The sequence below is a fragment of the Bubalus bubalis genome, chromosome 3 (assembly GCF_019923935.1).
Source record: "Bubalus bubalis isolate 160015118507 breed Murrah chromosome 3, NDDB_SH_1, whole genome shotgun sequence".
NCBI lineage: Eukaryota > Metazoa > Chordata > Mammalia > Artiodactyla > Bovidae > Bubalus > Bubalus bubalis.
Genome location: NC_059159.1, coordinates 156,749,839 through 156,761,110, shown reverse-complemented (window position 1 = coordinate 156,761,110; position 11,272 = coordinate 156,749,839). Strand labels below are relative to the sequence as shown.

The 11,272-nt window shown below is 42.6% G+C and overlaps 1 pseudogene; it reads right to left on the bottom strand.

Moving 5' to 3' along the window:
* Window positions 1-9,413: 9,413 nt before the first annotated feature.
* Window positions 9,414-10,297, bottom strand: LOC102410628 (annotated as a pseudogene).
* Window positions 10,298-11,272: the final 975 nt, after the last annotated feature.

Below are 11,272 nucleotides of genomic sequence, written 5' to 3'. Positions count from 1 at the left end.
TTGCGTAGAAGACAATTTTTCCATGGACCTGGGGTCAGGCCCATGGTTTTGGAATGATTTACATGCATTACATTTTTTGTGTGCACTTTATTTCTCATCTAATGCTGCCGATGATCTGACAGGAGTTTCGGGACTCCTGACCTAGAGGATCTCTTATAACTCCTGAGGCCCCAGGTTCTCCATTTTCCTGGGCTGTACTGGGGAAGATGAAGGTTTTGTTCATATGCTGAGCCTCTCCCACTAGCTTCCTGCCCACCTTCAGTGTGTTCTCTTCTAGAAGCTGGCCAGTGCTGTGTCCAGGTCCCTTTTTTTTTTTGTCCCTCCAGACTCATTCTTCCATATGTTCCTCCTTGTCCTGGGAGGTGGGTCTGTTTGGACCCCATCAAATGGTTCCTTTGCTTCTTGGCTTCCAGCTGGTCTAGCGGTGAGATGACTGCAGGAGACCTGGGCAGGTCAGGACGTTTGTTCCCCTGGTGCTCTCTTTGTGGGATTCCTCAGGTTATCTCTCTGATGGAAGGTCAGAGCACCTCCCAAGGGGGCCCTCTCCTCACGGTTTTGAGTTCTGCTAAGCACTCCATCACTCAACCCCAGGAATGTGATAGATTAAATTATTGGCCCGAATTCTTTGTCCTTCCTGGTAGCCACATTTTTTGCCGGGATGTGACTTTGCAGCTACTCTCATAAAGGGGGTGGGGGCAGGGTGTATATTTCTCCTTGCCCTTGGGCTTGGGTCTGTGACTCACTCTGGTCAATGGAATGTGAATGAAACCAATTGTTTACACCAGTTTCAAGCCCAGGCCTTTAGAAGTATGTGTTTCTGTGTGCCTTTTTGTGCCTCTGCCAGCTCCGTGAGAAGAGCTTCCCCTGGGCACTGCTGCCTTCCTCAGTCTGGGTCGTAGAATGAACCTATGTGGAGCAGCCCAGACCTTTATCTGCAGAGGAGGGAAGCCCAGCTGGACACCAGCTTGAGGCAGAGCTCCCAGCTGAGCCAGCTGACCTCCAGTGAACCCACAGCCTGGGAGAAGCACATGCATATTGCTGCATTTCACCGAGATTGTGTGATAAAGGGTAACAACACCTTACTGCTACTAGCACCAGGGTTCTGCTCTTACACCACAAATACTCCCTTTATTAAGCCCTTGGGGAACCACACTACTTTGAGTGTCATCTGTTTCCTGTAGTGACACCAAGTGAATGACATAGGCACCAGTCCAGCTCTTCCCTAACATTATATCACATTGCCAGCAAAGCTCAAAATATGACATTTGATACCAGCAGCCTGTCTTCTGTTTCCCATTTGCTACTCAATATTCTCCTGAAAGCCTGTTCTTAGAAGCTAATAATGACATTTAATTCTTTTTATGTATTATTAAAATTTTCAGCCTTTTATTTGGAAAAATTTTGGAACATATAGACAATTAGAGATGTTATCAAGAACCTCCAGGTACTCATGACCCACTTTTAACAATGATTGACACTTTGTCAATCTTATTTAATCTCTTCCTCTCCTGTTTGTTTTCTAAACCTAATGACCTTTCAATTTCAAGAGGGAATCGTAGCTCTAATCTTCCTTACTTTTAAACATTAATCTTTATTGGAGTATAGTTGCTCTTGAATGTTGTGTCAGTTTCTACTGTACAGCAAAGTGAATCAGTTATACACAGACATATATCCACTCTTTTTTGGATTTTCTTCCCATTTAGGTCACCACAGAGCACTGAGTAGTTCTCTGAGCTCTACAGCAGGTTCTCATTGAGTGAAGTGAGTGAAGTCGTTCAGTCGTCTCCGACTCTCTGCGACCCCATGGACTGTAGCCTACCAGGCTTCTCCATCCATGGGATTTTCCAGGCAAGAGTACTGGAGTGGGTTGCCATTGCCTTCTCCAAGGTTCTCATTAGTTATCTATTTTATGCATAGCATCCCACCCACACTGCCTGCACCCCCCTCCCCCCCACCTCCTTAGCTCTAATCTTCTATGATTTCTGTGCAGCAGTCGCTACTATGGCTTACCCTTCTTTTCTCTGCCCTTGCTATCTGTCTCCTGAGTTTCCTTTAATCTTTTGTGTCTGTTCTCAGTTTCCTGTGTTTGATTTCTGACTTGGCTCTCAAACGTTGGGATTCCCAAGGGACTTGTCCTATCCGTCACCTATTTTCCTTCTCTCTGTGCTCTCTTCCTGGGAGAGGTAATCTGTGAGCCTGTTCTGTGTTTCTGGGCTCTACTTTCTGTCTATCCACTAAGTGTCTTCACTTGGATGTTGTATGTACGTCACAAACCAAACTCAGCAACTTCTCAAAACTTCTCCACCTCCTCTTCTGGGTTCCCCATCCCTGTTCGGACCTTCTGTAGTGCCCTGTCATATAACTAGACGTGTTATTCCTTTCTTTGACGCAGACCTGACCAATGTGTTCCTCTAAATGCTAGCATCATTATTCTAAATCACATCATGCTAACACCATCCCAACTTGGAAATCTTCTATGGTTCTGTTCAGAATATATTGTAAACATTTTGGTGTGATATTGAAGCCTCTCCACCCCTCTCGTTCTAATCTCAGCTTCCATACCCCGTCCTCCAAACATCTGGCCCTGCTTGTTTCCCCATAATGCACTACATACTTTCATGTGGCCTGGCCTCATGCTCATCACTCTTTTATTTTTTAAGATTAAAAACAATGTGGCTCTGTTTCTCAAACGCTAATTTCAAAGTGACCCCCTTCTGTCATTCTTGAATTACCCTTGCTCTTCTGAGATTCTTGCTGACATTTGAATTTGCTGTTCCTGCCAAAGGAAACAGTCAACATGGTATTTTTTTTGAGCAGCCTCATTAGAGCTTCTCTTTTCAAAAGGGACCAATTTACCATGGCGATGAGATATTGTCTCCATAGAAATACTGGCCTGTAAAGTTTCTGACTCTCTGTAGGACTTTGATTCCTGCCCCTCAAGGCAGGAATGGTGTGCTACTCATCTCTTTAAGTATCTCCAGTTCCTGGCATGCAGGAAATGGTAAGTGTTTGTTTGAATTGCCGCTAAGTTAGCATTGGGATGAGGAAGTAAGATCTGGAGAGGGCACACATGTTGACAGCCAATTGCAGAGAAAGCTGCCAAACACATAATCTATGAGCTGAGAGGCTAGGGTCATGCCATTCCCTGCAGTGAGGGCCTCTAAGCCTGTCAGATGTCAATTGCGTTTGCAAAGCTAGGAGTTCAGGTGGAAGGTTGGATTTTTCTTCATTAAACTTGTCATTCCCCAAGGTGGGGCTCTGACAGGCACCCCGTGAGATGTCAAGCTGAGACAGCTGTTGCCAAACCTGGCGGAGGCATTTCAGACAGCTGCCTCAGACTTCATGGGCAACATCCTTTTCTTCTTAAAGGACATCAAAACGCTTAACAAATAAATAGGGTCGCAAAGAGTTGGACACAACTGAAGTGACTTAGCAGACACACATGCATGATGGAGACAGAATTGTATCTGATTCAGATCACGTGGATTTGAGTCTTGACTCTGATTGTTAGCTCTGTAACTAAAGAAATTATATCACCCCTCTGAGCCTCATTCTCCTTACTCATAACACTGGTTGCTGTGAAGACTGAATGAGATAATGTATATGTACATGTTTTATAAGTTGTTGGTCACTGTTCAAATATGAGGTAAAATTAGAATTAAAATTATGTTTAGTCTGCATGTCATGCACACACAATAAATATAGAATGGTTAAATCGATACATATTTGCTCACTCTGTATTATATGTCCAGCTCACTGCTTGAAACTGTGATAAACACAGAAGTTTATATAAGTCAGTTTTCTGACTTTAAGAAATGTATAATCTAGTTGGGAGAAGAGACCAGTTTATTTCTCCCCTTGTTTCTACACAGGGGAAGGCATTTCTACTCTACAACTGAAGGAGACCATTTCTCTCTATTTCTTTTCTCATTCTTCCTAAGAGAGGGAGCTGCTGCTGCTAAGTCGCTTTAGTTGTGTCCGACTCTGTGCGACCCCACAGACAGCAGCCCACCAGGCTCCCCCGTCCCTGGGATTCTCAAGGCAAGAACACTGGAGTGGGTTGCCATTTCCTTCTCCAATGCATGAAAGTGAAAAGTGAAAGTGAAGTTGCTCAGTCGTGTCTGACTAAGTAACCTACAATGTTGGTAAACTTGGGCAAAGGTACTAAAGGTACTAAAGGTACTAAAGTGGTGGCTCGGCATTTTTTTTCCCTTCTCCCTTCTGAACTAGTAGATTACTGGGAATTCATACTGTCTTTACTCTCTGCCACAGTGTAATGTTTCAGGTGGTATAGGCTGGGTGAGAGCAGGGCTTGTTCAGATTTCTTTGTGATTGGATGGATAGGTTAAGTTCCGGGGGAGAGTGTTAGAAAGTACATTGTACCTTGGCATGTAGTACCAGTTCTTAGCCTTGATTCCATCCTAAAGTATGTTTCTTTATTTAAAACCTTGACATTTAAATCTCCTCCCAATTGTGGGGAAGCACCAGCCACTCACACTTAGGGTTTGAACCTATCCCAAGATCGAACTACCTCTCCAGGTTTAGATGATTTATTTATTTGTTTTATTATTTTGGGTTGTGATGAGTCTTTGTTGCTGTGCGTGAGCTTTCTCTGGTTGCAGACAGCCGGGGCGACTCTCCAGTTGTGGCGTGCGTGCTTCTCACTGCAGTGGCTTTTCTTACTGTGAGCGTGGGCTCTAGGACACGTGGGCTCAGTAGTCGTGGTACATGGGCTTAGTTGCTCCATGGCATGTGAAATCTTCTCGGACCAAGATTGAACCCGTGTCCCCTGCACTGGCAGGCTGATTCCTACCCACGGTACCACCAGGGATGTTCCTAGATTTTTAAAATTAGCCCAATGCCTTAGGAATTCTGGACGTCTTTCCAGGTGGGCTTGCTACTCCAAGTCCTACAGAACAGGTCAGAATGTCCTCCAAATCGGATTCTCTTCTGCATGACTCATCAGTGTGAGTTGGTAGGGTGCTTCTCTATCTTGGGCTTCAAACACTGTTGGGTGCGGCTTTCTTTCTGTTTACCCTGCTGCTGCTGCTGCTAAGTCGCTTCAGTCTGTCCGATTCTGTGTGACCCCATAGACGGCAGCCCACTAGGCTCCCCGTCCTACGTGGGGTTTATTGAGAGTCTTGGATCTGTCACTTAATGTTTTTCACCAAATTTGGGAAGTTTATGGTCATCATCTTTCAGTATTTTTTCTGTCCTGTATCAGTATCAGTCGTGGTTCCAGCAGAGAAACAGTGGGATATATAGTAGGATATGTGTCCAATAGGATATGTGTGTGTAAAACATTTTTATTGCAGGGAATATTGCCTTCCATGAGTGTGGGGGCTAATGAGGCAAGTCTGAGACTTAGAGGACAGGCTGTCAGGAAGGGCAGACTGGGGTTTCTGGGGCAGGAATTGATCCTGAATTCCACAGATGAAATAAATATATTTTTCCCCCCTCAGGGAATCCTCAGCTCTGTTCTTAAAACTTTTTAACTGATTGGCTAAGATTCACCAAGATTACTCAGGAAAATGTCCTTTATGTAAAGTCAACTGATTATAGATGCTGGTAGTAGTGATGGTAGTGAAGTCGCTCGGTCGTGTCCGACTCTGCGACCCCATGAACTGTAGCCTACCAGGCTCCTCCATCCATGGGCTTTTCCAGGCAAGAGTACTGGAGTGGGCTGCCACTTCCTTCTCCAGGGGATCTTCCCGACCCGGGGATTGAACTTGGGTCTCCCGCATTTTAGGCAGACGCTTCACCGTCTGAGCCACCAGGGAAGTCCGATTATAGATGGTAATCACATCTGAAAAAAAAAAAAAAAAAAAAAAAACCTTCACAGTAATGCTAGATTAGGGTTTCATTGAATATAGTGTTCTCATTTCATGGGTATAGTTTTTAATAGTCCAATATTATTAATATTAATACCAATTTTCTTTAAAATATTTAAAAGCCTCATAAGGAGATCCGACCAGTCAATCCTAAAGGAAATCAGTCCTGAATATTCACTGGAAGGGCTGATGCTGAAGCTGAAACTCCAATACTTTGGCCACCTGATCCCAAGAACTGACTCATTGGAAAAGACCCTGATGGTGGGAAAGATTGAAGGCTGGAGGAGAAGGGGATGACAGAGGATGAGATGGTTGGATGGCATCACCGACTTGATGGACAGGAGTTTGAGTAAGCTCTGGGAGTTGGTGACGGACAGGGAAGCCTGGTATGCTGCAGTCCATGGGGTCGCAAAGGGTCAGGCACTACTGAGCAACTGAACTGAACTGAACTGAATATATACAATTCCAAATATAAATACAGTTTAAAGAATTACAAGGAAATAAACACAGTCACTACTTGGTTTGAAATAGAAGATTAGTCATTTGAAGCACTATGAGTCTTTCTTTTTTCAGGTGCATCCCTTCCCTACCATATGGAAAGTTTAAAATATGCAGAACAATACTATATGTTTTTATGTAAAAGTATAAAAACATACGTATAATGATAAATACCAACTGAAGATAGTTATCTCCAGGAGGAAAGAGAATGGGATTGGATAGGTATATGAGGGTTTCTAACCTATCTGTAATGTTTCATTAAAAAAGAGTGATGTCAAGCAAATGGGACAAAATGTAAAGATCTGGCTGTGTTTGCTACATTATTCTCAGAGAGCATAAAGGTAAAATAGCACAAGGGGTTGAGTACACAAGTTCTGGTACCAAATAGGTTTAGATTAATTTGTGCCTGCTTAAGTTATTAACTGTAGAAGTTATACAAATGACGTAGCCTCCTTGCAACTCAGTTTTTCTTATCAATAAAATGGAGATTATAATAATACTTATATTAACTTTATAGTATTGTTGTGAGCATGACATTAGTTTACAGAAAACAGTGAAACAGTGTTTGGCACATAATGAGCAGGCAATAAATGTTAATTAGCAGCAGTAGAAAGTTTTACAAGTTTCATAAACTTCTCTTAAGAAACTGCAAATACACACACACACACACACACACACAGACCCAAATTCCTAAGCTACAGAATCACAGTCATTTATTTGAAACTCTTGGGGCAGACATTTCATATTTCAGAACTTTTTGTTATTTATTATGTCATATCCCTAGTGGGGTCTGGGACAACATGTCCTAATCAAACACATTATTATTTCTGCAATAAAAATTATGAATATTCATTAAGTAAGATACTTATAGACTGAAAATCTTCATGTTAGTTCAGGTCAGGTTTTACCACCAAAGGATTTTGCTGCCAGCTTTTTGAAAACTTTCAGTTTTCAGAGTGTTTTGGAATCTAGACCTGCATTTAAAAGGATCATGGACCTTTACTGTACTTCATCCACCTTATGAGTACCAGTTTGTTCTTAAAAAGAATGAGGCAGCTGGACATATTGAAATGATGAGGTAAGGCATATGTTAAGTAATAATACCATATGTGTTAGAGTATTTGGCAATTGGCCAAATAATATATATAATTCCTGTTACATTTATAGAAAGAGACTTCCACATTTTTTTTTTAAGTATATAGGATAAATGCACTGAAAGGAGACACAGTCAGGTCAGCTGCTTGCCTCTGAAAAGCCAATATTTGAGAGGCAAGATTGAAAGAAAAGTTTGCTTTATTTTGGAGGCCAGCAATTGGGGGAGAGGGTGAATTCATGTCCAAAAAATGACTCCCCACTGACAATCAGTGGGCCAGAGCTTTTAAAGGGGAGTTTCAGGGGTGCAAAGGTGGAGGGAGCAGGCTGCGTGCAGAATAGCACAGTCAGTTCTGACAATCACCTTGAAATTAGTCATGTGGTGGTCTGATCAGCATCATCTTGATTAAGTATAGCTAATCTTTAGTTCCAAGGTCAGTTTGTTCTCATTTCTTTGAGATCAGTTCTCAGAGTTGTGCAAGATGGAGCAACTTATGTCATGGCTACAGTCTGGCCATCATGCGTTAGGTTGGCCAAAATGTTCATTTGGATTTTCCCATAACACCTTATGAGGAAACCCAAACAAACTTTTTGGCCTACTTAATTTCCACCTGGTGGCAGTTTTGGTATCTACAAAGCAGCTCAAAGGACATGGATTAGAATATCATCTATAGCTGTTGAGAAGGAATAAAAGGTCCTTGACTTTGCTTAGTGACTAAACTGTTATTATTTTGTCCCATTTGATTTCTTTCCCTTTGTTTCTGCATTTTATCATTTCTCCGATTAAATTTATTCTTTGACTAAAGTTTTTCTACAGACAAAAGGCAAGTGGAGGACATGGGGGTTGGGGGGAGGGGGAGGACCATAGTGTCCTGGTCAGTTTCACTGCCGAACTTGTCACTTCTGGAGAGGGAAGTGGAGGAGGTGAGGGGGGGGCCACCACATTTCCCTCTACACACATCTGAATTTTTCTGAGTCTTTTGTGAAAAGGCACTAACTTACATTTGAGTAGTAAAAATCAGGGGAAAAACTGTGGAAAAGTAAACGGAAGCAGTATTGTGGACAACTTGTTAAGTTAATGTAAAAAGCAGTGGCTGTTTTTGAGCAGATTAGTAACAGCAGGCTCAGCAGAGAAGTAAGTTGTAACTATAAGGTTAGGATTTAAGTATGGAAAAGAGAAATACCCAGAATCAGTCTGTGAAACTTTTCCACTTGGGTTCCAACACCAGGCTCAGAATAATAATACTCTGGATTACTGCCCCCATTGTTTGTAGTTCATGAAGAACCCAAGAGGTGATCTGTGATAACAATAGAAATGAATCTAAAAAGCTTCTTAGCCTCTACCAGAGACCTAAATGCTTCCATGTCACAGAAAGTGAGGGAAGATAGAATTTCATTAAATAGTTGGCCAGCAAGGTCATGTGGTGCTTCCACTTTTGCTTCTATCCAACATATTCTCCAAACAGCAGCCAGAGCAATCTTTGAAAATTCACAAACTTTGCTATGGTGCAGCTTCAGTGGTTTTCCTAGGATCTTTCAAAGTAGAGCCGGTGAGGAAGAGTCCTAGGTTCCTTTCTGGTTGTAAGCCTACAGCTCCCGAGGGTCATATTTTCCTTCCATCCTCTTGCTTGGAGAAGTCAGCTTGAGATATTCTGATAAAGGAGAGTACCAGGGATGAAAGACAGAGAGAAGGAAGACTAACAGTATTTAAGCCCTGAAATCCAGTCTCACTTTGAAGCCTGGTATGCCAGAGCTCTTTTTGAATTTGGTTATGTTTTTGCCCATGCTAGTTTGAATTGTATTTCTATCTCTTGAATCCCAAAAGATTCTGAGTAATACCCTCCCCTTCAGTGTTGGGTTTCCTAGAGCATCTATCTGGGGCTCAATGTTTTTTTTACTTTTTTTTTTTTGCTTGTTCAATAAGTTTATTATTGTCTTTATCTGAAAAATCTTGATAGAAGTTTGTGGTCTGGTTTATTAACTCTTGGCAGCTCATTTGAGGACTAAGGAGCTTGCCTTCTTCTGAGCTACCTGATCTTTCTTCTGGGCAAGTGACATTTTGGGCTGATTCCACCTTTTCTTTTTAACTTCTTTCTTAGGCTTCTCATACACTGGATTCTCTTGTATTGCAGCATGAGCTTTTTTATACATCTCCTCCATCATGTATGGAGTTATGTTGTTCTTTATGAATGGAGAGAATTGTTTCTTATAAGTACCCTCCTCTTCTTCAATCAGATAACACATGTTATCTGCAGCATTCTGCCCCATGATGTGCTTTCAGTGTACCTCAGCACTAAATTCTTTGCTTTCTGAATCATAACTAGGGAACCATTTGGTACTGTGAGGGCTAGACAAACCTTCATTGCAAGCTCCCTTCAGGGCCCCAAAAACTTTATTCCCAATAGTAGTCCTGGCAAGTCCTGCATCGAAGTAACAGGTGAAGGCACCAGGTTGACCATCAATGTTTTCCACATTGTATTCGTCTCCAGTCACCTTGACTTGGCCTTCGTAAATTTTGTCCATACCAAACCTATTCAGAAGCCTGCAGGCCAGCAGCAGGCCAGTACAATGTGCCACAGCATAATTTGTCAGGCTAGCCTTCACACCATACTTTGGGAGTTCATGAGCATAAGCTGCACAAATGATCAGGTCTCCTTCTATACAGGCATAAGCAGTCTGACATTGATATCTCTGTTCATTACACAAACGATCATTCTGTATTTTGGTGTGCTGTACTTATTTTTATCTTGGATTACCAGTTATTTCCAAGCATAGTAGTCAGTTTTGCCCTCTTGCTGTCTTCTGAACGTTACCTGGTATCTCTTGAAGTAAGCCTTGTTCTTGACAGCTTTAACAAACCCCATCCAGCAGAACAGAGCTCGGACACTGCGGCTTGCCACTGAGTTGCAAGACCAGTACCGCTCTGGCTGGGGGTGGGCTGGGGTGGGGTGGGAAGCTCAATTTGAATTGTCCTTCTGGTGAGGTTTATGAGGATTTATGGGATATAAAGTCTTTATGTCTGCCTTATACAAACAGAATTCTACATAATTGAAGGGGGAAGTAGTCAGAGGTGACTCAAAGAGTCATGACATTTATATCCTAAAATAAATCTTGTCACTGTGGTAGTCATTAGGGCCGCTTACCATTATTCCAGTTCCTCTTTGAGTCATCACCCCCCTTGACAGTGGATGTAGCAATAAGATTTGCTTTGACAATGCAATGCAAATGGGAGTGACATGGGACAGTTCTAGACGGAATCTTCAAGAGGCTGCATGAAGTTTACATGTTCCTTTCTCACCACTCTGGAGATGATGAAAGCACATGTTGAGATGAAACTTCTATCATCTGAGTGAGTGATTACGGTGGGCTGAGACCTCCTGCCAGCCCATTTGTGATCACGTGGATGAGAAATAAATGTTTGTTAAGTCACTGAAATTTGGGGGTTGTTATTGCCATAAAGGAGAAGGCAATGGCATCCCACTCCAGTACTCTTGCCTGGAAAATCCCATGGACGGAGGAGCCTGGTGGGCTGCAGTCCATGGGGTCGCAAAGAGTCGGACACGACTGAGTGACTTCACTTTCACTTTTCACTTTCCTGCATTGGAGAAAGAAATGGCAACCCACTCCAGTGTTCTTGCCTGGAGAATCCCAGGGACGGGGGAGCCTGGTGGGCTGCCGTCTATGGGGTCGCACAGAGTCGGACACGACTGAAGTAACTTAGCAGCAGCATTGCCATAAAACCTATCCTATCCTGACTGATACAATCATTCAAAAAGTTGAGTAATATAGTTCTGGAAGACTTCGACTTTGGACTTGAGAATATATAATGAACATAATTATGGGGAGAGTGG